Source organism: Indicator indicator, chromosome 21 (genome assembly GCF_027791375.1).
Source record: "Indicator indicator isolate 239-I01 chromosome 21, UM_Iind_1.1, whole genome shotgun sequence".
Classification (NCBI taxonomy): domain Eukaryota; kingdom Metazoa; phylum Chordata; class Aves; order Piciformes; family Indicatoridae; genus Indicator; species Indicator indicator.
In genome coordinates this window covers 15,197,318-15,220,700 of record NC_072030.1, presented here as the reverse complement: position 1 = coordinate 15,220,700, position 23,383 = coordinate 15,197,318, and the positions used below count along the sequence as shown (strand labels likewise).

Sequence of the window (23,383 nt, the reverse complement as noted above, 5' to 3'; positions counted from 1 at the left end):
AAATGGAGCTCAGCCAGTTCTCTGGCTGACTTCTCCTTGGAGATGAAAAGCTGCACACACTGCATAGCCTGCTTTTAAGAAAAGCAAAATCAGGAGCAGTGAGAAACTGATGGGAAGCATCAGTGTGCTTGAGGGGTGCTCAGTATAGAGCAAGACCCTTAGGAAAGGTGAAAGAAGGTTTGGAACAGTGTGGGGAAAAGAGTGCAGAGGTCTAGCACTGTCACAACAGGATGAAGCACATTCCTGCTGCAAGAGGAGTGAAATGCCTCATTTTACTGCTCATTATTAGTAAAGGAAGCTTCAAAGGTATGTGGTGCATCAGAGAACTTTGTCAGTAGGGAGTTGCATGTGGCTTTCTTGAAGATTTCTTAGCATTTCTCTGGTGGGGACAAAAAAATGTGACATTTTGAGCAATTATTTTATTCTGCTTCTTTCAATATGGGCACTTGCTTCTGCAGATCCAGGTTAGCATGGAAAGAATTTTTTTTTTTTTTTTCAACCTTTGGGAGCACTACAGCATAGATAGGGGTTGAAGATCATTAGGGAAAGCTCTCATTTTCAGCAGTGTGGCTTGTCCTGGCAGAGATCAGTGTGCCTGGCTAGCAGTAGTGTCTTCCAAGGTTTCACAGTCGATCCACTTGCCAGTGCTGCCTGCAGCTGCCCGTACTGGCACTGCTACCCAGGGCCACCTTCCCAGCTTGTGCCTCACCTCCTCTTGTTTATGCAGCAACATGTCCTCATTTCAAAATCAATTTTCATGAACTTCAGACACTGAAGTCAAATGTCACTAAACTTTTTTCATGATCCTTGTCCTGCCACTGTGGGCTCTGTATAGTAATACATCCCCTGGGCATTTTGCATGGGGCATGTGCAGTTATAGGGTGTTGGATGTCAAGCATTGCTCTCTGGACCCTGTGGGGCATGGTTCACATGCATTCAGGTGTTGCGGTGCTGCCACTTTGCCTCTCAAATCTGCACAAAGGTTAATTGAGTAGAAGACTTAAACCTGGTTGCCCTAGGAAGCAGCCCCTGAAAACTCCGTTTGCTGCCTGTACCTTGGCAGCGTTGGGCCAAGTTAACTGCTGCAGGTTGTGGAGGTTGTCAAATCTCTTTTGGAGACTTTCAAGACCCATCTGGATGTGTTCCTGTGTGACCTGTGCTAGATTCTATGGTCCTGCTCTGGCAGGGGGGTTGCACTCAATGATCTTCAGAGGTCCCTTCCAAACCCTAACATCCTGGGGGCCTGTGTGACAATTTCAGGGTTTTCTTCCTCTTGCTTGAAACTGGGAAAAGTTTTCCTCTGTTCTTTTTTGGTTGGTGCTTGTTCTGTGTTGTCTAATAGACACAAGGCTGGCTGGGAGGATTAATTCTTGTAGTTATTATATGGTTGCATAAATTGAAAATTTGGGATGTACATAATCACAGAATTATTGTAGAATGTGTTGTGTTGGAAAGGACCTTAAAGACTGTCCCATGGGCAGGGAGAGTTTCCTCTATACCAGATTGCTCATTTAATATTAACTAATTCAGGATTTTATAGTATTTACAGATGTTGACGGCTGAGTGGGGTTTTAATATGTATTATTTTTAATCAAATATGATGATTATATCCCTCCTGTCTGCCAGTGAAGGTTGCCTTGGTGTTCAGCTTAATCTTTGGTTATATGCCCATATTTAAACATCAGCATTCAGGTAGCATCGTTGTCAAGCAAAAATTTGGGGGAGGTTCACCTTCCAGCATGTGCATCACTCACTGGTTTATAGAAAAATCAGCAACAGGAGATAATCTCCCATTTCTGATAGTTAGAGATGCTTGGATGACTTTTGGATGGCAGGACCTGGTGCTGTCAGACAATAATGCTTCCAAACTTCCCAGGTTGCTGCTTATTTTTAAAGCTTCTGAATCTTAACGTTTTGTGCCTTCAACACAAGGCAGAGAAAAGTGAATATTGCCTTTAATTACGGGCCAGAGAGGGATCTGCACCTGCACAACCGCACAGCTTTTATCTTCCCATCGCAGAGCTGTTTCCCTAGCAGCCAGTGGAGGGCAGCTCCGGCTCGCAGTTGGCGCCTGGCTCCTAGAGCATCCCGTGGCGGTGTGTTTAGGGCTGCCCCTTTGTCCTGTAGCAGGGCTGGGAAATGCACCCACTGGAAGGATGGTAGGAATTCCCGTTAACAGGAGACAAACTTCAGTCTGCTGGCAGGACCCTTCTGATCAGTCATGTGAAGAAGGTTGGTTTGCTTTTTAGAATCAGCAGCTCCAGGTTGAGAAATCTGCCCAGGGTATTTGGTAGCAACCTTGGCTCCAGTTACATCCCACCTTTGCTTTGACACTGAATTTAGGTCCTCTGCCAGACTTCTGTGCAGTGATTAGAGGAGCAATCTAGAGATTTTTCTAGTGCTTTGGATGATATTTGTGGTGAGCAGGAATTCAGCCCTCAGAGCAGGTGGAGACAGCTCTGAGCCACATGACAGCCCCCTAAGCATCCCCAGTGCTCCTGGCTGTGCTTGTGGCACCAACCAGGAGGGAAAGGAATGAGTGTCATGTTATGGATGTGCCTGAAGCTCCCTAGTCTTGCTAATGTATCACAGAATAGTTTTGGTTGGAAGAGACCTTAAAAGATCATCAAGTCCAAACATTAACCCAGGTCACCACTAAACCATGTCCCTTCCTGGCTCCAGCCTCCTTTCAGGGAGGTGTAGAGAGCAACAAGGTCTCTCCTCAGTTTTCTTTTCTCCAGACTGAACAAGCTCAGTTCCCTTAGCTGCTCCTCATGATTACTGTGCTCTCGACCCTTCATAAGCTTCATTGACCTTCTCTGGGTGTACTCCAACACCTCAATGTCCTTCTTGTAGTGAGGGGCCCAAACCTAAACCCAGTATTCAAGAGATGCCACAGATAATCATCCCTCCTTGTGGCCCACAGGAGGGCACAGATACAGGAAGGCTCTAGCCCCATCTGGAGCTGCATAATCACTTCCATTTTTTCCATAGAAGAATGACCCAACCTCTTCCCTTTGAAAAGAAGCATTTCTGCCATGTCATGGAAGTGCAGAGCTGGAGACTTCTGTCCACTTTGCATTCTTCTCTCCCTCACCACAAAGCTGGCCAGCATTCCCCATCTGGTGTTGACAGCATTATTCATATGTTAGCAGTGGTTTGGATACAAGAGAGGGGGTAGAAAGCGGTCTCAGCTCCTCGGCTGATGTCATTTTGGTATTGTTCCACTGTGTTGATGTACTTGACCTAAAGATCTGCTCTGTTGTTGTTTTCCTTGTTGGAGTAATATTTTTTCAACCCCTATTTATCAAGGGAGCCCCAGGGAAGTTGAATGGCTTGTTCTGATTGCCACAGGATTTTGGGGGATGGCAGATCCTGATCTCCACTCTAAGGTGTAGCCACTAGCTCCAGCCCTTCCTCTTCCTCTCACTAAAGTATTACACTTTCCTCCATGTTTCCCAAAACTTTGAATGAAGCTGTAAGCAAAGAAAATGTGACTTTTAGTCACACCTGGATGTATTTCATCCACGGAATGTGGCATCTGACTGTTAAAGGAAAATTTTGCCAGCTGGCCTCACCTTACTCAATTACTGAAGATCTTGCCTTTAATATATAGCCCTGTCCAGGTGTCTATTCCTCTCTACAGTGTGCACAGCTGTGAAGAACATGGGCAGGGTGGTTGTCAGGCCAATTTACCCCACCTGAGCATGAGGAATCTATTAGAATCATAGAATCAGTCAGGGTTGGAAGGGACCACAAGGCTCAGCCAGTTCCAACCCCCCTGCCATGGGCAGGGACACCTCACACTACATCAGGCTGGCCAGAGTCTCATCCAGCCTGGCCTTAAACACCTCCAGGGATGGGGCCTCAACCACCTCCCTGGACAACCCATTCCAGGCTCTCACCACTCTCATGGGGAAGAACTTCTTCCTCACATCCAGCCTGAATCTCCCCACTTCCAGCTTTATTCCATTCCCCTTAGTCCTATCACTACCTGATAGCCTAAAAAGTCCCTCCCCAGCTTTCTTGGAGCCCCCTTCAGATACTGGAAGGCCACAAGAAGGTCATCTCAGAGTCTTCTTTTCTCCAGACTGAACAGCCCCAACTCTCTCAGTCTGTCCTCATAGGAGAGGAGCTCCAGCCCTCTGCTCATCCTGGTGGCCCTTCTCTGGACACCTTCCAGCATGTCCATATCCCTCTTGTAATAGGGGCTCCAGAACTGGATGCAGTACTCCAGGTGGGGTCTCACCAGAGCTGAGCAGAGGGGGAGAATCACCTCTCTTGACCTGCTGGCCACACTTCTCTTGATGCACAAACACTTGCACTATTAGCACTATTAGCACAAGCACTTGCAATAGTAACCATTTGGAAAGTGTTCTCATGTTTGTATGGGTGGGGTTTTTTTTAATGTCTTCTTTTAATGTCATTGATCATTCAAATCAGGGTTGTTACAAAATACCTAGTTTGAAAGTAACTTCTGTAGTTCAGCTAAGGTGCCCAGCTTCTTAGAGTCTGCAAACTCCATGACAGCTCATCCATTAAAGGTGAATGAGAGAAGGAGCTCTCCTTGCTCTCTGCAGCACTCACTTCAAGGCTGCTGGGGGGCCACAGGTTGAGTGTGGACCCCTGGAGAGAGGTGATTTGCTATTTGTAGGAGCCTTTTGTGGCAGCACTCTAGGTGAAGGGTAAAAGAAGAAGGTTGGATTAGTCTTCAAAAGTGGAAAGGTGAGCCTATGTAGCTAATTACAGAGATTTCATCCTTTCTTTTGTGGCTATGATTAATTGCATTTGGCTTCTTTCTTCTCCCTTTCTAACAAGGACATACAGAAGCTTTGCTGTATGACCCAAGATTTGTTTGCTTTCTATGGACAAGGAGAGGTTTCTTCATTTTAGTGACTCAGCTGTAGGCTTAAATCTCTTTGAGCAATTATTCTTTTGAACTTGGAATATTCCTGGCCAAACTCCTTTAGTTTCTTATTTAATATTATTCCAGCAGGCTTTGGGGATAGGTTTTTTTTTTTTCTTATTTGGCTTTTTTTTTTTCTTATTTGGCTTTTTTTTTTTTTTTTCTTATTTGGCTTTTTTTTTTTTTTTCCCCTGACTGTGCCATTATCCTTCTTCCTCGAGGGGGAAAAGAAGAAGCTTATTTGCCTGGAGTAAGGAATTGCATTACTTTTCAATAACTCATTTGAACAATGTCCTCTGGCAGGGAATTTCTCATCACTTCACAGCAGAGTGGAAAAACTGTGGGTGTTGAAAGGGCTGAAGGTTGGGAGCCGGGAAGGCGAGTGGGAACATGGCAAAGGGTGAGAGGGTTGCACTCCATTTCAGGACAAAGCAGGGCATTCTGCTGCTGGGAGCTGCTCCTGCTGCCTTCCAGTAGAAATTGTGGTATTTCTCTGCCTGGAATGATGTTCATCAGCCAAACAGCATGGATGGGTGACACTTGTACAGGCACTGCTTTGTCTTTTGTTTCCAGGGACTTTGGAGAGAGGGAGGTGGTGTCTGCTTGCCAGTAAGTTGTCCATGAGCTGCAACTTGGTCTGTCACTCTTGGCTGAGCTCTGTGGTGCCTTGGGAGAAACAGCAAATGGGCTGTTTTTCAAGGAGCTGATGGTTTGGAGAAGGTGCAGAGGGCTTCAGTTGTGGCCTCCTGTAAAAAAGCAGTACGGGATCCAGAGATTCTTTTTCTCATTTACTCTGAATTACAACAATCAGTTTTGGTTCCAAAGATTGTCTGTAAGGTCCATGTTAAGTGGATCATGGACATCATTTCTCCACAATTTATTGGATCAGACTTCAGGTCTAGGGCACTTCTCTCCTCTCCTCTCATCCCAACATCAGAGCTTTCTGGGTCCAATTTCTTGTTTAACTTATTGTTGAACCTGAGAAATCCCTCAGTGCACTTTGGGTGGAGTTCACCTAATTTGAGCCATCTGCAGTGGAGACAGCTCCACCTAACTTTGCTGTTCAGACTGTGTGGTTGATGGAGAGGCATGGGCAATTCTCCAGCAGGATTTACCTCCTCATGAAGCCTGAAATAGCTCAGGGACATGTCTGCTTCTCAGTCCCTTGTTTTGGGTAATAGTTCTTAAACATTTCTATCTATCCAATGAAAGTGTTTAGAACAATCGTTATTTTGCTTTCTTACACCCAATAGTGACTTATTTACATTCTTTCACTTTCTCTGTTCTGAACTTTGCAAGGAAAAATTAAAAAGACAGTTTCAAACCATCACATCCCTCTTCTTGCTTACCACCTGAATCCCAAAACACTACATCTGGCCATCAACACCTTGTGCCTGTGGTCACAGTCCTGGAGTTTGATGCAGGATTTTGAACATATCAGAGTTCACCAGGATGTAGGTCCTGAGCAGTGTGCCCTGCTTGTTGCTTCATGCAACAGATGGGTCTGCACTAAGCTCCTTCCTAGTCCTTTCTCCCTGCAAATCACCACCCCATCTACCACTTTAGATCTAGCCAGATCCACTGGCTTTCTCTTACCTACCCACTGTAAGATCACACTCACACTGCAAAGCTGCCCTTACTCTCTCTTAGCAGACCTTCAGTAAGCCTGACTCAACCCACCACACCTGGTCTGAACTTCAGAGAGGGGGGCATGACATGATGGTGGGGATGAGTTCCTCTTTGGTCCTTCACCCATAGGTGGGGCCCTTTCCCAAGGGAGAAATCCCAAGGGGTTCAGGGCAAAAGCCAGCCCTCATGGTAGGAAGAGCCTATGCCTTGTGGCTGCCCTCAAGGGTATGGGATATGGCTGAGGAGGGCTGGGCTTGGGTTGAGCAAATGGGGCACTGGTTGGCAACACCTTCCTCAGCCTTGTCAGGAGCTGCCCATTTTGCTTCAGAACCCTCATTTCCACTTAGCTTTCTGCAGGGTTTCAGTGGGAGGATATTAAGCATGGATGTGTCAGCTCATGGGGGGATGTCTGCCTGCCCCTTCTCCCCACAGCACCTTCCTTCCTCCCAGGCATCTCTGCTTCATTTTCCCAGCAGCACTGTGGTGTAAGGGCATTTTAAAAAGACATAAATGCATCCAGATCTTCCTTATGTGGCAGTTTTGTGCTACATAGCTGAAACTTGGGGGCTGCTGGGAACTGACTTGCAGCAGAGCCACAAGCAGAGGGACTCCTGGCTTGGTTTTCCTGGCTTGACAGCAAGGCAGAAAATAGAGGGCAAAATGCTTGTAGGGGAGCTAAGGAGATTTCTATGCTGCCTTCTCCAGCTTTCATGGTGCTGTGCACCAGGGAGGCTGCCCTGCCTCACCACCCCATGCCTGGAGTCAGAAAGTGAGGGGGTGGGGGGAGAGAGAAAACCCTGTTTTGTGCCCATGGTGGCTAGATACTAATGCCAAGCTGTGTGCTTGGGAAGTTTCCTCTGCTAAACAATTCTGGGTGTTGGAACACCCCTGCCCTCAGCCAGGGCTTTGTAAGCTCAGGGTTTCTGTGCAGTGCCCTGACTGCTCAGGTGTTAGCTGTGGTTGTGTGGGGCTGAGGTGATTCTGCCCCTCTGCTCCACTTAACTGAGACCTCAGCAGCAGTGCTGGGTTCAACTCTGAAGTCCTCTGCACAGGAAAGACCCATGCCTGTTGGAAGGGGGCCGGAGGAGGCCACAGCAGTGATGTGAGGGCTGGGACCCCTCTGCTGTGAGGACAGGAGGGGAGAGAGTTGGGGTTGTTCAGCCTGGAGAAGAGAAGGCTCCAGGGAGACCTTCCTGTGGCCTTTCAGTGCTTAAAGGGACCAATAAGAAAGATGGGGACAGACTTTTTAGCAAGACAAGGGATGGTGGTTTGAAACTGAAAGAGGGAGATTCAGACTAGGGAGAAGGAAGAAATATTTTATGATGAGTGGTGAAACACTGGCTCAGGTTGCCCAGAGAGCTGGGTAGATGCCTCATGCCTGGAAACATTCATGTCAGGTTGTTTGGGTCTCTGAGCAACATGAAGATGTCCCTGCTCACTGGAGGGGGGCTTGTGCTAGGTGTCCTCTAAAGGTTACTTTCAGCTCAATCCATTCTAGGATGAAGTTTGTATTGAGGAGGTGTCTGATTTTTGTTGTCAAGCCTGGTTTAACAGCCCCAAGTTACGACCATTTAAAAAAGAGGGGGAAAAAAGCCCCAACCAACCCAAAAAAACACTGAAAAAAGCCAACCCAGAAAAAAACCCACCACTGAAAAAAACCTAACCCAAAAAAAACCCCAAAAACCCCACAACCAAACAAAAAAACAACCAGCAAACCAAAATGAACCAACAAACCCCAAATCCTGGAATTCTATGGAAAGACCCAAGGTATTTTGGGTCTGGCCTCACAAGGCTGACCATGGCCCTCCTCATGCAGGTTTCACAATGAGGCACTGTCTGCTTATGACTCACTGGAGCTTCATCTGCTCTTCCCACTCCTGGAATATTTCATAACTGGGCAGCAAATCCGGCTGGACTATCACTGGGGACTGAAATCCAGGGAAATACTGTTTCCTTTGTTAACAGAAAATAGAAAGCACAGAAAAGGCTGTGGTTAAGTCCTGAACTGGGAATTGGGACTTGGCTCTGCTGTGATTTTCCTGTGATGTGAGTAACCCATCCCATCCCTCTGCACTGGTGTTCCTCATGCTTGGTATGGGGCAGTGAGATGGTTTTTCCTTCCCTCTCCCAATGCTTGCACAATATTGCTGTTTATGCAGCCTTTGGGATGCAGGTTCTCTCTAACATGAGGTGTGCTCAGGCAAATATCTACCACCTTGTGGGAACACATCCAGTTTTTCCTAGGTGTGTCCTCATCTTCATCCTCTGGTGTCCTGAGCAGGTAGAGCCTTTGTGAGCCCAGCTGCCATCCCATCTGGGGGGGCTTGTGTTTTCTTCTTTTTTTGAATTGTTTATCCAAAGCCAATGCCAGCCTTTTGCTGTTTCAGAAGAGCAGTAGAAAAAAAGAAACAAGCTCAGCCAGTCATAAAGCACAGTGGTGAGAAAGTCACAGAGGCTGGGGGCTGAAGTGCAGGGGTGCAGAGCTGAACCCAGCAAGACCTAGCAGAGGAACCTGGAGATCAAAATGGGATGGCATAAACCTTCCTCTATTTGTGTACAGCTCACTGCTTTACATCCAATCCTTTAGATTCAAAGGGTCATGCTTAACGTTTCATCCTGATCTGCTTTGGTGAACAAACCCAGGCTTGTGGTGAGGCTGTGGCAGGAAGGATGTGGTGCTTGTGTGGGAAGGACTATCAGACAAGGGAGGGAGGGAGGGAAGTCTGGGGTGAGCGGAAATGTGTGGATTCAACAAGTGAAGTGTGGACTAGAAGGAGTTAAGACTTGAGGAGCTGAGAAATGAACCTCTGCAGAAGAAAGGCTTAGAGGTTTTAGATATATTGGATCATCTGGGGCAGTAAGATTGGGGCACCAAGGAACTTGGGCTCAAAACAAGTAGTACTTACTTGCCATAGGAAAGAAAGAGGACGACACATCCACTGCTGCTACCTTCCCCTGTTTTCCTCCTGCCTGAAATATGGCTGCTGGGAAAGATGCTGGTGGGAAAAGCAGCCCTTTTGGATGGGTTTGGGGGTAGAGCATTAAACCCTTCTTGGTCTTTCTCTTGGCCATAACTGCCAGATTGATGGGAGAGCAGGAGGCTGTTGGGCAGATGGGGAGATGCAACACCTGGTTGTTGTGGAATGTTGGCTCACCGTGGCCCTGGGTGAAGACCATGCTGCTTGGACAGGGTGCTCAGAGAGAAATAATAAAAGTATGACCTTTGCATGAACTACACCAGCTCCCCTGGCTCCACCCCGGATTTTAGTTTCCTTGGCAGTCTCTTCATGAAATTCTGCTCCCAGCCTCTCCACCACCGGGGAGAGCCAAAGGTATGTGAAGCATTCAGGCAGTGAAAGCAGCCAGAGGGCAAAGGAGTTTCTGAATGGCCATCTCCCAGCTAACCTCAATGCTTGCCGAGGCTTGTCTCCTTAACCTGACCAACGGTGGATTATCACAGCCAAGGGAGAAGGTGATTCCAGCATCAGAAACAGTCTCTGTAGCACTCAGATTGCAGGCTGAGCCCTGTGCCATGCCCAGTGGTGCAGCAAACTGCTTCAAGCACCACTGGCAAGCAGAGATGCTGAATCTAAGAGGAGAGCAGTGCCAATGATGTGATGGATGCCATGGTGAGGGTCTCTCAGTGCACTGTGTGTTACCAGTAGCGTGCCTGTGACCTAGCACATGCAGAACAGTGACAAACTCCCAGTCTGCAATTGCAGGAGGCATGGAAGCATGCCCTGTAGGGGTCTATCCCATCTTGGGGGTGGACATGGAGTAGCATCTTTGGAGGAGTGGAATGTCTTGTTGTAATGAATTGTTGCTTGGGACATGATATCCTTGGAGAGACACAGACCTTGCATGCTCATTAGAACAATTTGCTTTGCCTTACAGATGTGCAGGGGGCTCTGCTCTGCTCTCCAACTGCCTCCTAAAGCAGAAGCACAGCAATCAGGCTTTCTAGAAAAGACTGTGACTTTTTTTGCTTTCAGTCTCCCACTGGGAACATCTAATGTGGGTTTTCAGAGGATGAGAACTTTTGGAAATCTGGTCTGTTTAAAGTAGCTCAGGATCTGAAGGCTTTGGGCAGTTCTGACCATCTGAGGTTTTCTTTACTTGTTATTACAGCAATTGTTGCTTCCATTTTAATTTCTTGGTGGAGAGGGGATTATACATCGAATCCTTTGTGGGCTGTATGCAATATTAACATTCTCAGTCTCACCAAATGCCCCTTTATTCCATGATATTCCAGGCTAATTACTCTAGAGACTTTCAAAACCCACCTGGATGTGTTCCTGGGTGGACTATCCTAGGTGATCCTGCTTTGGCAGGGAAGTTGGACCTGATGATCTCTTGAGGTCCCTTCCAACCTCTGATATACTGTGATAGTCCTTCACAAAACTTCCCTTTGAGACCTTCTGAAATCTTCCCCATCTTTATTTGTATGGGATTTGGTTCATTTAGCTTTTACCCCAGGGTATCTGATCTCAGACATATTGAAGTCATTGGAAGTGTTTCCTTAGAGTTTGGTTTTAAATCAAGCTCTGAGTAAAGAAATTTGTAGAGGAAGGAAGGAAACCTCCAGAAACCTAAAAGATTCCTGCAGGATATTTCTTTTAAAAACCCAAATAATTAGAAATCCCCTTGGGAAAGCCATCTAGGGAGCATCTGAGCAACACTTAGAGGAGGTCAGAGTCTTAAATGCTGTTTTCAGACTTGAAAAGAAGGGGAGGGGATGAAAGACAGTAATGGCTATTAAAGCTGGGGATGCTCATGCTCAGATGTTTAGGCTCACTTCCTACAGAAGCTTAGAAAGGCTCTTTCCTGACACAAAGCTATGTAACAGATGATCCATATTTTCTGTGATGGGTTTACTTCCCTCCCTTTCCAACTGTCCAGACACAGTGGGATATGAGACAGATGATGAATCAATTCTTTTGGTTGATGTTTTCCAGTGAAGTCTTGGATGTTTCCCAGTCTTCCAGGGATTACTTTTCATGGCAGAAAGTGACCTCCTTCTAGGACAGATACTTCTAGAATAGATGGACCTAGAATAGGAAAGAAGCTTGGAGACCGTTTGTTGAAGAGCTCCTTTGGGGCAACGAGAGGAGCCTGTGGCTGGTGACACCAGGCTCATGCCTCTCACTACACCCACGTGTGCTCTCATTGCATGTGATTACATGGCCTGGGATGTGTAAATACCTGATTGTAATCTATCCACCCTACCAAAAGTTGCCTCATTTCGATTTTTGCCTGGGTGCTGTGTGGCAAGCACTTTTCAGATGGAGTCTCTTGGCCCTTGAAGGGTTTGCCAAGTTTTTTCCTGTGCTGTTGTATAGTATCTGACTGCTTTTTTTGCGTGTGTTTGTCTATTTCTTGGGGATGGAGGCTCAACTGTGATAGAGAGGGATTTGCAATAGGTAGAAAACTACCTCCATGGCACAAAGCTACTCTGAATAGCAGTGGAACAAAATTGCTTGAAAGGTTTTCAAATCACAAGCACTGCCCTGAGTATTACAGCACCCAATGGGAGCGAATCCTGCTTGCCCTTCTCCAACTGTGCCAATTCATCACATTCTGTGCTGGTGAGAGGCTGGGTGTCCAATCAAAAGCCACATACATTAGTCACCTACCTCAGCCTAGCAGGACCCAAGGTCAGATAATGCAAAAATGACAGCCAAATACCTCCCAAGAATAATCCAACTTGAAGATAAGGCCTCGCCTGTCAGCAGGTCTGCCAGAGAAAGGGACATGGCAGCAGGCTTGGCACTGGGTAGCAATGGCACCTGGTCAGGGGGAAAGCACAGGAATGCCAGTGGCATGCTCTAAAGGGGCAGTGAAGGCATCTGATGGCACACCCAGGCACTCTTTTATTGTGGACAAGGATCTATTTCTGGGCTTTGGAAATGAGCCATCCAAAAGTAAATGTTTAGTCAGCTTTGCAAGCTGTCGGAAGCATACAGCGTGCCTGTGACTGGGTGGTTTTATGGGGATGGGGCTTTGTCTGCCAGATGGGATTGTGCTATAAAGACATTCCAAAGAGGTGGCAGGGTGTGGCTGAAGTTCAGGTTTCTGTCCTAGAGAAGTGAGCTGTAAGGGAGAAAAGGGAGTCTGACACTTCTGCAAGGATTCATAAAGGACGTAACTCATAGAATCATTTTGGTTGGAAAAGACCTTGGAGATTGTTGAGTCCAATCATCAACCCAGGACTACCATGCCCACTAAACCATGTCCCTAAGTGCCATCTCTACACTTTCTTTAACACCTCCAGGGATGGTGACTCCACCACATGGGAGCCTCTTCCCACCATGGAGGTGATGCCCTCCAAAACTAGCCCTAAGTCTGTAGCTTTGGCACAAAACTGAGGGTCACTGTCAACGTGTGGCTTGCAGGCCTGAGTGGAGGAGACACTTGGCTTTGTGTTCAAGCAGGATTCTTGCTTTGGCCAGGAGCTGCAGCTGTATCCTGTGAGGGCAGGGAGAAAGTGGTGAAAAGCAAGTTCACAGTGCTGGGGATGCCATGGCTGCTGGAGCAAATGGGGACATGCCATCAGACACCCAACAGGTTTCTCCACCTCAAGTCAGTAATCCAGGGGTGTGCTGCCAAGGAGGAAGAGTGAGCTCTTGAGTGGGGCAGAGTGAGCCTACTGCAGGGCTTTGGGCAGTGTGAAGCAAAAGGGATAGAGGGCACCAGTAGCTGAGCACAACAGCTTGGCCAAAACCCAGCTGAGAGAAGAAAGCCAGATCTCCAGGCTTTGGCTGTTGGGGACCTGCAGATCAGACTGTGGTGACTGGGGCTGGATTTTAGTTCATTTGGGAGAGGAGTGAGTTACAAAACATGGATCTGGGTTCAGATTACAATTCTGCTCCCCAGGGCTATTCCAGGTGTTCAAATACAGACTTTTGGCTGTGGCCCATCTCTAATTAGGCATGTTCTTTAAAAGTACTTTCCTTCCTCGGCTCCTGTGCTCTTGGCTTGTCTCCACTAGCCCTCTTTGCTGTACTGGAGCACAGTTTGCTGGGCATATTAATGGAACTGTTTACACACCTGGCTTCCTGCAAGAATAGACACCTAGCTCCTTCGTTTGAAAAGTCTAGCCCAGAGGCTGTAAACAGGAATTGTGCTATGTCTGGAAAAGCTGAACTGCTGCTTATCAGCACTCCCTTGGGCTGTGGGAGCAGCAGCAGCTGCAGACATGGGTCAGTTGAGCATGGAAATCAGCTTGCACACTCTTCCCACCAGTCCTGTCTTCTTGCCCAGCTCAGGTCCTCCAGCAACTGAGGTCTTCACAGGGTTACTTCCTTTTATTGTGACAGTGATAGGAGAGGCCTCACCTGGAATTTGTGTCTGCTCAGATGTGTGTTTTGCCTTGTTTGTGAAATCTAGGGATGTCACCCTGGGGTTTCATCCTGTGCAGGACTCCTGGTGGCACCTTTCCTCTCTTTTCATGGATTTACTTTCTGAGGTTAGTTTCTGTCTCAGCTCCACAAAAGCAGTGGAGGCTTCATCACCTCTTATACTCCTCTAGTTATGCTTGAGGGGCATCTTTCATCAGTCCTTGTATAGCTCAAAGAATTGCCATGGAAAGATAGGTTGGCAAAGCTTGTGTGGTGCAGACCTGATGAAATGGTCCCTCATGGTCTCTTTGGGCTTAAAATGCATAAGTGTAGATGAGTGCCATTGCACAGCTTTGATTTTCAGGTATAAGAGGGGAGAGAAAGGCAGCACAAAATCACTTGGCTAATGCTGTGAAGGATTTCTGCTTTCGAATCAGGTCTATTGGAAAACCCCACAGAGCTTTCTCAGATGCTAAAGCAGACTTTCAGACTTTACTGGGGAGTCCACCTTCACACCTGTGTGCAGTCTATACTGCCTTAAAATGTACTGGGTTTGTGGACATTCTACTAAATGTCACTTCTCAGCCATTGCTTTACTGGGTGACAATGAGTCTTACTTTGCTGATTCATTTCTTTGCTGAACATGACTTGGACTTTATCTGGAAGATACCTCTGTGAGTTGGGAGGGTTGGAGCACTGGTGCTGTTGGAGGTCCACAGGCTATGAAGTGTGACGCTGATATGCAGAGCCTTGGCATCTTTCAATTTCTGTGCTTGAGGTTTCCAAAACATCGTTGATGAAGGCCCCTGGAGGAGTCCCCCCCAAGGCAGGCCCTTGGGAAGGAGCATGCAGATGCCTCAGCTGGGAATAGAGAACAGGAAATCAGATGTACCTTAGGGCAAAATTTGCTATCCAAATTCCAGTCCAGCTAGGAACAGAAAATGCTGCTGTTCCCAAAGCACTGGGCTGGACTTGGGTTGCTTCAACAAGCCCCCAGAGGGAACACAAAGCCATCCAATGGGAAATGAAAGAAGGCACGATGCTAGTTTTTGGATTCTCATGCCATGGGGAAACTCAGCAACTCTGTCCAAGACCAGCACAGCTCTTAATGGCCCAGCAAGCAGTGACTTCATTGATGAACACTGTTGGCGCTGAGTCCTCCTTGGCTGCTGAGTGTTGGTTATATGCCATAAGTGTAAGGCCTGGGAAATCTCAGCTCTGGAAAGAGACTTGGGAGGACAAAAGTGACAGGCACTTCCATCCAGCCTTGCATCAAAACCCTCTGCAAAGAAAGAGGAGAGGGCTTACACTCTCACCCTGCTCACCTTTTCCTCCTGTGTCACCACGTCCCTCTGCCGAAAAAAGGAATCAGGGCTCTTGCTAGAAACCAGTGGCTGGCTGGACCCAGCGTGAAGCAGCATGACCCTTCGTGCTGCGCTCTGTGCTCCTGCTAATGGTATCAAATCAAGCAGGAAATTATTTTTGGAGCAGCGAAGCATGTTGAAACCCAGCAGAAGGCAGCTGTTTGCGTAACCGGAGTTGTGGGAGAGCTGCCTCCCCTGTTGCCAAGCGCTTGACTTCCTATACTGGTGAGAAACGGTTTCCCCGCTCCCGGCAGTGTGAGCAAATCCCCTTAGGCTTGGGAGGCTGGGCTTGGTCCAGCATCCATCATTCCTGTAACACCTGCTTCACTGCTCTGAAAGTCCCTGGACACTTTTTTTTTCTGTGGGGATCTGAACCACCTGATTCTGACTGCTTAGACTTCGTTCTACTCTCTCCTTAAAAAGAAATGACCTGCAAAACAAAGGTGGTCGTCCGGGTTTCAAATGCATTTTGGTTAACTCTCAGCAGAGGTCCACATCTGGCAACTGGCCCAGGCTGGAGGTAGAACATCAGTTCTGCCTCAGCATGAGCATCCATGCTGGGTTTTCATACTTCAGCTGTGTTTTCAGCACCAGTTTTGTGCTGCAGTGGTACCCACAGTGCTTGGGCTGCTTTTGTGAGGATGAGTCCTGGCACAGAGCTCTTCTGGCTGCACTTCAGCAGCTCCTTTGCAATTTGGCCCTTTCAGCAGCTTCCAGGTGTCTAACGGGCTTGATTATTTTTTTTGGAGGTGGGTCTTGGCATACTGCTGCTTTGTTGCTCTCTGGCAATAGTTTGTACCTTTTCTTTCTGCTCCATCACTGCAAGATGGAGTCCAGGCACTGGCCTTGCCTCCTGCAGGTGACTCCAGCTGTATATTGGTGGATGTCTTATGCAAACTGGTTTGCCCTCTGTGATCTTCTTGATTCTTATACCCTCACAGCAGAGCAGAAATAAATCCCACAGTGAAATGCTCTGTCCCGTCTAATAGCATCATTAATATGGGTCATAGAATTGCGTTAGCCAGAAAGAATGAGAGAAAGCCTTGGCTGCAGAGAGGGCAGCTGACCCAGTGTAGATAGGGCTTAAATTCCTGCCCCCCAAAATGCAATGTTTCTGCATGGAAGGGAAGGACCAAGCCAGTGCAGAGAGTTTTTTGCAAGCCACCATAGGAGTATAAAGCCCTTTTTGTTTGCAGGCTTCTTAAGTCATCCCTTGGTCATGCAAATGCCGCCCCAGAAGAAAGACTTCTTCACATTACTGCCTTGTTCTGGAAAAGTCCCTCCCTGATTATTCAGGACTGCTGACTCCTGCAGCCATGTGCCCCTTTCCTAAGGGCTGCAGGATGGAAAGAAATTCCCTGAAGTAGTGAAAGGCAGGAAGATATCCAATGCATCTGAACTGAGTCAGTCTGAAGTATTTATGATTTTCCAGTTGGGTAATGAAGTTCTCATGCAGCCCAGTTATGGTTGGAAAAAGTCTGTCCTGAACTGGGGTGAAGTTTGTTACTGTTACATGTCTTTGCATCAGCAATGAGATCCCAGAGCTGGGGTGATGAGCAGAGCCATTTCCATCCTGAGTAAAAGTCTTGGTGAAGTAGATTTAAGAACTATCATTAAAGAAAAGCTGTTGTTTCACTTCGTTAGTAACTTTTCAGCATAAGTGTGTGATGGTTCCTGGGTGGTTTGGTAAGAGATGATGCAGCCTTTTCTTTCTGCCTGCCCCATTCATGTCTGGGATTGCAGCTGTCAAATATATCACTGTCTAGGGCTGTTTAATGTTTCATGGTTTTAGTTGCAGATCCAGTTATTTCCCCCTTGCCACTTCATTGCTCCCTGTGGCACCGTTTCGCCTCATGCCTTTGGTTTTGCATCATTTGGTTTGGAGGGATGGGGTGGATGAGCCCTCGGAGACCTTCCAGCTCCATTCCAAGTCTGCTCCCTGCCCTGCCTGTCAGCTCTGTTTGTTTCTTCATTGTGCTGGGTTGACCTTCCACTGGCACAAGTCTTTTGTGCCCACATGAAGGGGTTAAAGAAGAGTGGTGAAAACCTCCTCTTTGGTGGCAGTTTTAACTGGTGCCTCGCACTTTGCCTGCTCCAAAGACATCTCACGCTCTACAGTGCTTCAGCCCAAATTTCTTGGGAGCTAAGCTGAAGCATTTATTAAGTTGTACCCCAAAAGGGAATCACATTTCCTGACAATAGAACGCTATGCCTGTCCCATGAAATGAAGTTAGTGAGAGCCTTTGAGGCTAATATTCCTGCAGTGCAAAGGAAGGACGCAGCTGCAGAGTCTGAGGAGCAGTATACTAAATTAATCTCTCTGAAACCACTAAGGTAAGTCCTTATTTCCTCAGATGAATGCCACAGTTCTGTCTGAAGCTGGTATTTCTCTGCTGATATTTTACTGAAGGGTAGCCCTAGGGAAGGGTTGAATTTCTTTTGTCGCCTTATCTTCGGGCAGCATTTCAGTTCCGTTCCAGTGACGCTCCTGCAGAGCGTTAAGACTAAAAAAGGGTTTATTGTGTCTTTGAACTGCCTTTTGCTCTGAGGAATGAGGATATAATTGTAACGTTAGAAGGACAAACTGAACATGTTCAGGCTTGTCCTGCCTGATCTTTCCCTGTTTCTTTCATTCCCCCCGCCCCTTGCAGCAAGCACTCAGGATTGGGATTTTCCAAACGATAAAGCCTTGGCTTGCCTGGGGGCTAATGTGCTCTTAGCTAAAGGAGCTCTCTGGATGTCTGGATGTGCAGTTTCTTTTGATGCCAGACAAGACCAGAGTTCCCCATTTTATTTGTGCTCACCAGTGCACCAGTCTCTCACTGGTCATGTCTGTGGGGTGAGTGCAGATTGAGTGTCAGGCAGATGGCTTTCAGATGCCCTCTGGGATGATTTTTTTTTTTCCACATATGTAGTGATCTTTCAGTCCTCTCTTTCTTTTTCACGTTTGGATTTTATAAGAAATAGGTCTGTGGAAGAAATTAAAGGCAAACATTAGCCTGACTTAAAGCAACCTGGAAAGAACATCCCTAAAGCCTTCAAATCCCACAGGGTTTTGCTTTTAGGTACTAACCACATACCATCTTTTTAACTCAACTGTTTTCTGATCACTTTCTGAAGAGCAATGAATTCCAAGTCCTTCCCTGCTGCTGATCCATATGTCAGCTCTGTAGCTGGGCTCTTTGTACTGTGTGCTGCCATTTTGATGGGGCTTGACAGTCATTGTATCTACACTGCAGATGTTGAGCCTGATCCTGGAAACCATCTTCAGCTCTTACTGACTTTGGATTTTTTTCCATGATAGTGCCAGTTGATCTTTTCCAGCCTCTTTCCAGTGACACTCCCAGCACAGCTGGGATTGCAGCATTTCTCACTAATTCCTCAGGATCTGCATGGCTGGTTTGACCCTGTGGTTTTTACTCAATCCTTCCTCAGACAAGTTTCCACTGACTCAAATCCGTGCTTTCATTGAGTCAGGGCTCCAGGATGCATCCCTGGGGCAAAGCCTGTTTCTAGGGCAGCTGGCTCCTGTGGAGCTGGGCCAGCTGACACCAGCATGCGATGGCAAGGCTTCCCGGGAGGGATTCTTGAAACAGTAAGAGGGATGTCACACACTTCCCAAATCCATATGTGTGTGCTTTGCCCATCACTGATGCTGTCATACACACTGCTGGTGTTGTGTTGTCAGGTTGCTGCGAGACACAGTGTTGTGAGTTCCTGTCACAGCAGTGTTGTAGCTGGGGCAGCAGGAAAGGTTTCAGGGAGATCCAGGGGAAAAAAAGAGGAGAGGAAAAAGTGTGGTCCACTGGTCAGAGAACACACATGCATGTGAGAGACCTGATTCTTAAGGCTATTCTTCCACCATGATCTCCATGGGACCTGGTTTGGAAGGCTCTTTTCCCATGATGACCTTTAGGGAACCTTATTAGGGCATTTAGATTTTCTGTGCTTTGTTTCTCTGTGAGTACTTACAGGGTGTTTGCACCATCATCACCTACAGGGATGCTGTGAGCATATATTATTGGCTCTAAAGTGTGAGATTTTCAGTTGCTACTGTATTAGGTTTCTCTGTGTATGTAAGAAAGGAAAACTTTATGTAAGGACTCTTACTGATATGGACCTAGGTCTGGAGATCCTTGTACTTTGGACACCCCACTATTGCCCTGATGCTGTGCAGGTGTACATCTGACAGGCTCGGCAGCTCTTTGAAGTCCATGTTTTCCTGGGTTTGCCCTGCTGGAAGTAAAACAGAAGCAAAAAAAACAGCATTCTTTTTAATTGTGCATTGATGAGAAAGAATCGCAACCTGCTCTTTGCCTCAAAAGGTAAATAATTTCCTCATCAGTTTGTTCACATGGACCTCTTTGCACTGAAAGCAACCAGCTTCTGCAAGGTTCCAGGGTGTCACAAACACCAGTCTAAAACCATTGCTGCTGCTGGCCACTAAAGACCATGGCCCATAACTGCCTTGAGTTACCTGGTTTTAGCATCTGAAACACAGGTGCTCCCTAAGATGTCCTGCCAAAAAAAGTCTATGGCCGCTGGCTCTTGCACCACCAGATGGCTTGAAATGTAAATCTCCTTGGTGCAACAAACCCCAAGCATGTAGCTGGCTCACTGGAGCTACAGCCATGTCCCATTGGAGGCTTCCAAACTCCTCTGTAGAGAGCTGGTGGCTCACCCACTGCTCACTCCTCCTTGTTTCCAGCTGTTAATTTGCAGTTAAACACAACTAAAAACACCATAGGCGCTTGGCTCCCGCTTTTCCCTGGGAGTCCATCAGGTGGCTTGCAGTTGCCATCCTTTGGTGGCAAATGGAACAGGTTTGTGCTGTGAGCTGTGGCTGGGTGGAGAGGCTGCCCGTGAGGCTGCCTAAGATGTGGTTCCCACGGAGCACTCCTGTAAATACCAGTTCAGCATAATGCAGCTGATACCGACTGGCATCCCTGTAGGTGGTCTCAGTAGTGGGGCCAAGATGAAACGTGGTGTGGAGAATGAATGAAAAGTGTTTTCTCCCTAAGGGGAACGCCTCCAACTGAGAGCAAAGGTGTGTTAGGCAGAGCTCAAAGTGCAAACTGCTGCACCAGGTCTGTCTGTGGGTAAAGGATGTTCTCAGTCAGGGCTTTGGCAATGCAGGAATCCACAGAAATATGCTGGGTGCATGGAAGACCCTGCAATTATATTTGACTGGTATGAAGTGCATTAAATTGTAGATTCATAGAAGGGCTTGGATTGGAAGGGACCTTAAAGATCATCTAGTTCCAATCCTCCTGCCATGGGCAAAGACAACTTCCACTAGACCAAGCTGCTCTGACAATCTGTTTTCAATTCACTGCTCCAAAAAGGGCAAGCAACTTCTGTTAATAGGGTGGAATACAGAAACAGCTACCCCAGGGAGGTGGTGGAAGCCCCATCCCTGGAGACATTTAAGGTCAGGCTTAATGAGGTTCTGAGCTACCTGATCTAATTGAAGATGTCCCTGCTTTAACTGCAAGGGGGTTGGACTAGATGACCTTTAAAGGTCCCTTCCTATGCTTCTATGAATAATTGAATCTGCTTTTTCACCCAAATAAATTGATTTCTACCATGCTAAACAAAGTAGTCGAAAATGCATCCTTCAGTGCAAAGTTTCTTGGCCATCCCGTGGCTAGCATTTGTCTCACAACCTGTGCAGGGGTGAAAACTGTTACAACCTGCAAATATGAAGCAGAACAACCTCTTTTCTGAATATACTTCACAGGCAGAAACAGGTTGTCATCATGGCACGAGGGAAACAAAATACTTAACGGGGGGAGTTCTGTAAATATAGTAACAGTGAGACCACTCCTGGTTGGAGCACATGAAGCCTGCCCCAGCAAGCAAGCTGTGCACTTTTAATTAATGGTTTCACCCATTATTGAAATGGAGTGACTCACTGTTCTTATGCAGATGCCTCCTTCTGGGGTCAAACTCTTTATGAAATTAAATCAGCTGCACCACAGCCCTCAGGCTCTGTCTTTGCTGGAAAAAGGATTGTTTCCAAAGGGCCTGTTGTGGAACCGAAGAGGTTGGAGTGGGATGCTGTGGAAAGCCTTCCGCACGATGTGTGAGGTGTTTTATTTGTGACTTTTGGGTATTAACCTTCCAACGTTGCTTCCCATACAAAAATAGTCCTAATTTGTCCATTTTCATTGGAAGGCTTCACTAGACAAAAGGCACTGGAGCCCTTGGTGCAGCACAGCAAGGCTTTTCACACCTCGAGGTACAAGGTGTTGGCTGCCACTACTTGTTCCAAGACAAGAGCACTGTGCTGCAGCTCTGGTAGGATGTTGCATTTACAGTTACTTACCTCAAGGTAAAGGGCTAACTTGTTTTGCCAGGGATTACATGGCTTAAAAAATGGCATTCACATGGATGTGGTCTGGTAAGAGATGAAATTCAAGTGTCAGACTTGGCTATTCGATTGCTTTGTTATTTGCCTAGTTAGCCTTTGACTGTGGGATATGGAGGGAGCCCTTCCTTTAACATGTCACCAGGATTGCTCTCTTGGATCTTTGCAGCAGCCTTGCCAGTTCCCTGCTTGCAAAAGGAACTGTCCAGAGGAAGAAACTTGAGTCCTTTGGTGGGCTGATGCTGGGACAACTCCAAGTACTGGCAACATAGGTAGTTGCATGCAGCATTGAACTGTCTCTCCACAGTCCTGTTGTCTTCCTGCCTGTGCCAGACTGGCAGGAAGGAATCTTCATTGAGGAAAGCCAAAGCATCTGGTGTCTGCCTGGTTTTTGGAAGGTGGGAGAGGTCCTCTTGGATGTCACATTTGCCGCCTGTCTCTCTGTAGTGCCAGCAAAGGCAGTGGCTCTTGCCAGATCTCTCTTCATCTTTTCTTTCCCAGCCAAATTCTACCCCTTCCCTTTGCAGGAACTACCCAGACCCCACCCCTCCTCCTTGGGCAGCAAAATTCAGCTCTGCCTACACATTGCTTTGAGCCAGCTCTAAGTGAGCACATCACCATCAGTGAGAGGTAACAACTCCAGCCCATGCCAAACTTTGAATCCTCCAAAACCATCCTCGTGAGCCAAGACCTGACGGGCCGGGAGTGCAGCCCAGGTTACTATAGCAAATGCTCAACAGTTTCCTGCCCAGCTGAGTCTGTCGGAGTCTGAAGCATTGTAACCTCATAAAAGCCAGAAAAAGCTTGAACTCATTCAAAGATTATTTCACACCACCTACAGCACTCTATGAAGTCAGACATGCTGTAACTTATGATTAACCATGCGTTCAGGGCTGAGTCACCAGGTAGTCTAGCAAGTGCTGCTCACCTTCTAACCAGTCTGTGTGTGGGAGTCCTTACCCAGCAACACACCCAAACCCAGTGTTTTAATAATTTACCACATTGTGAGCTTGGAAGAGCAATATTTTTTTCCTTAATTAAAAAAAAAATGGAAAAAAATTTCTTTAAGGCTTTGCCACTGATTAAGGAATAAGACTCCACCATAAAAAGGAAGAGGATGGGAGGACCCCAGTTATTACTTAATATGGTTGAAGAAGGGGAAGACTGGGGGGGATGGAAATCCATGTTGAAGAGATGAGTGATTGTGTCTTTATGTTAAGCAGTCACTTGGTGAGATGTATGAACATTTCTTGGACTCAAATTAACATTTTTCCATGGAAAGAGGAAAAATGAGCCTGTCTGGTCTGTGAGATGGTGGTGGAGGCATAGTTTTGGTTCCTGCTGCTGCAGAGGAGATCTCACTTGTGTTTCAACATGATCTGGTATCCTTTCTCCAATAAAAATCATAATCAGAAGCCTAGGGAAGAGAGAGTGGGACAGGCTTGAGGAATGCTTCACCTGTTATCTTTCCAAGCTCAAACTATTTTCCATTCAAGGAATTTCCTGACATGAAGGAATGTGGTTCATGACTCTTTAGTAACCTTCAATGGATTGTTCTTTCAAGTGCTTGCCCAGTCTCTCTTTGTACCTGTCTAAATCTTCTGTGTCCACAACACTAGTAGCAACAAACTCCACTGACTTTCTGTGTGCTTTGGGAAGAATTAGACCTTTTTCTATTTTGAACCAATCTCCCATAGCTTCATTTGGTGCTTCCCAGTTCTTGTGGTGGAAATGTCCATGTCAGTCACTTATCCAACCCTCTGCTCCAAGTCCCTTA

At 46.9% G+C, this 23,383-nt stretch overlaps 1 protein-coding gene across 1 annotated transcript in view; it reads left to right on the top strand.

Moving 5' to 3' along the window:
* SLC22A18 (solute carrier family 22 member 18) overlaps nt 1-23,383 on the top strand; it is a 65,506-nt gene that overhangs the window by 4,618 nt on the left and 37,505 nt on the right. The window lies entirely within an intron of this gene.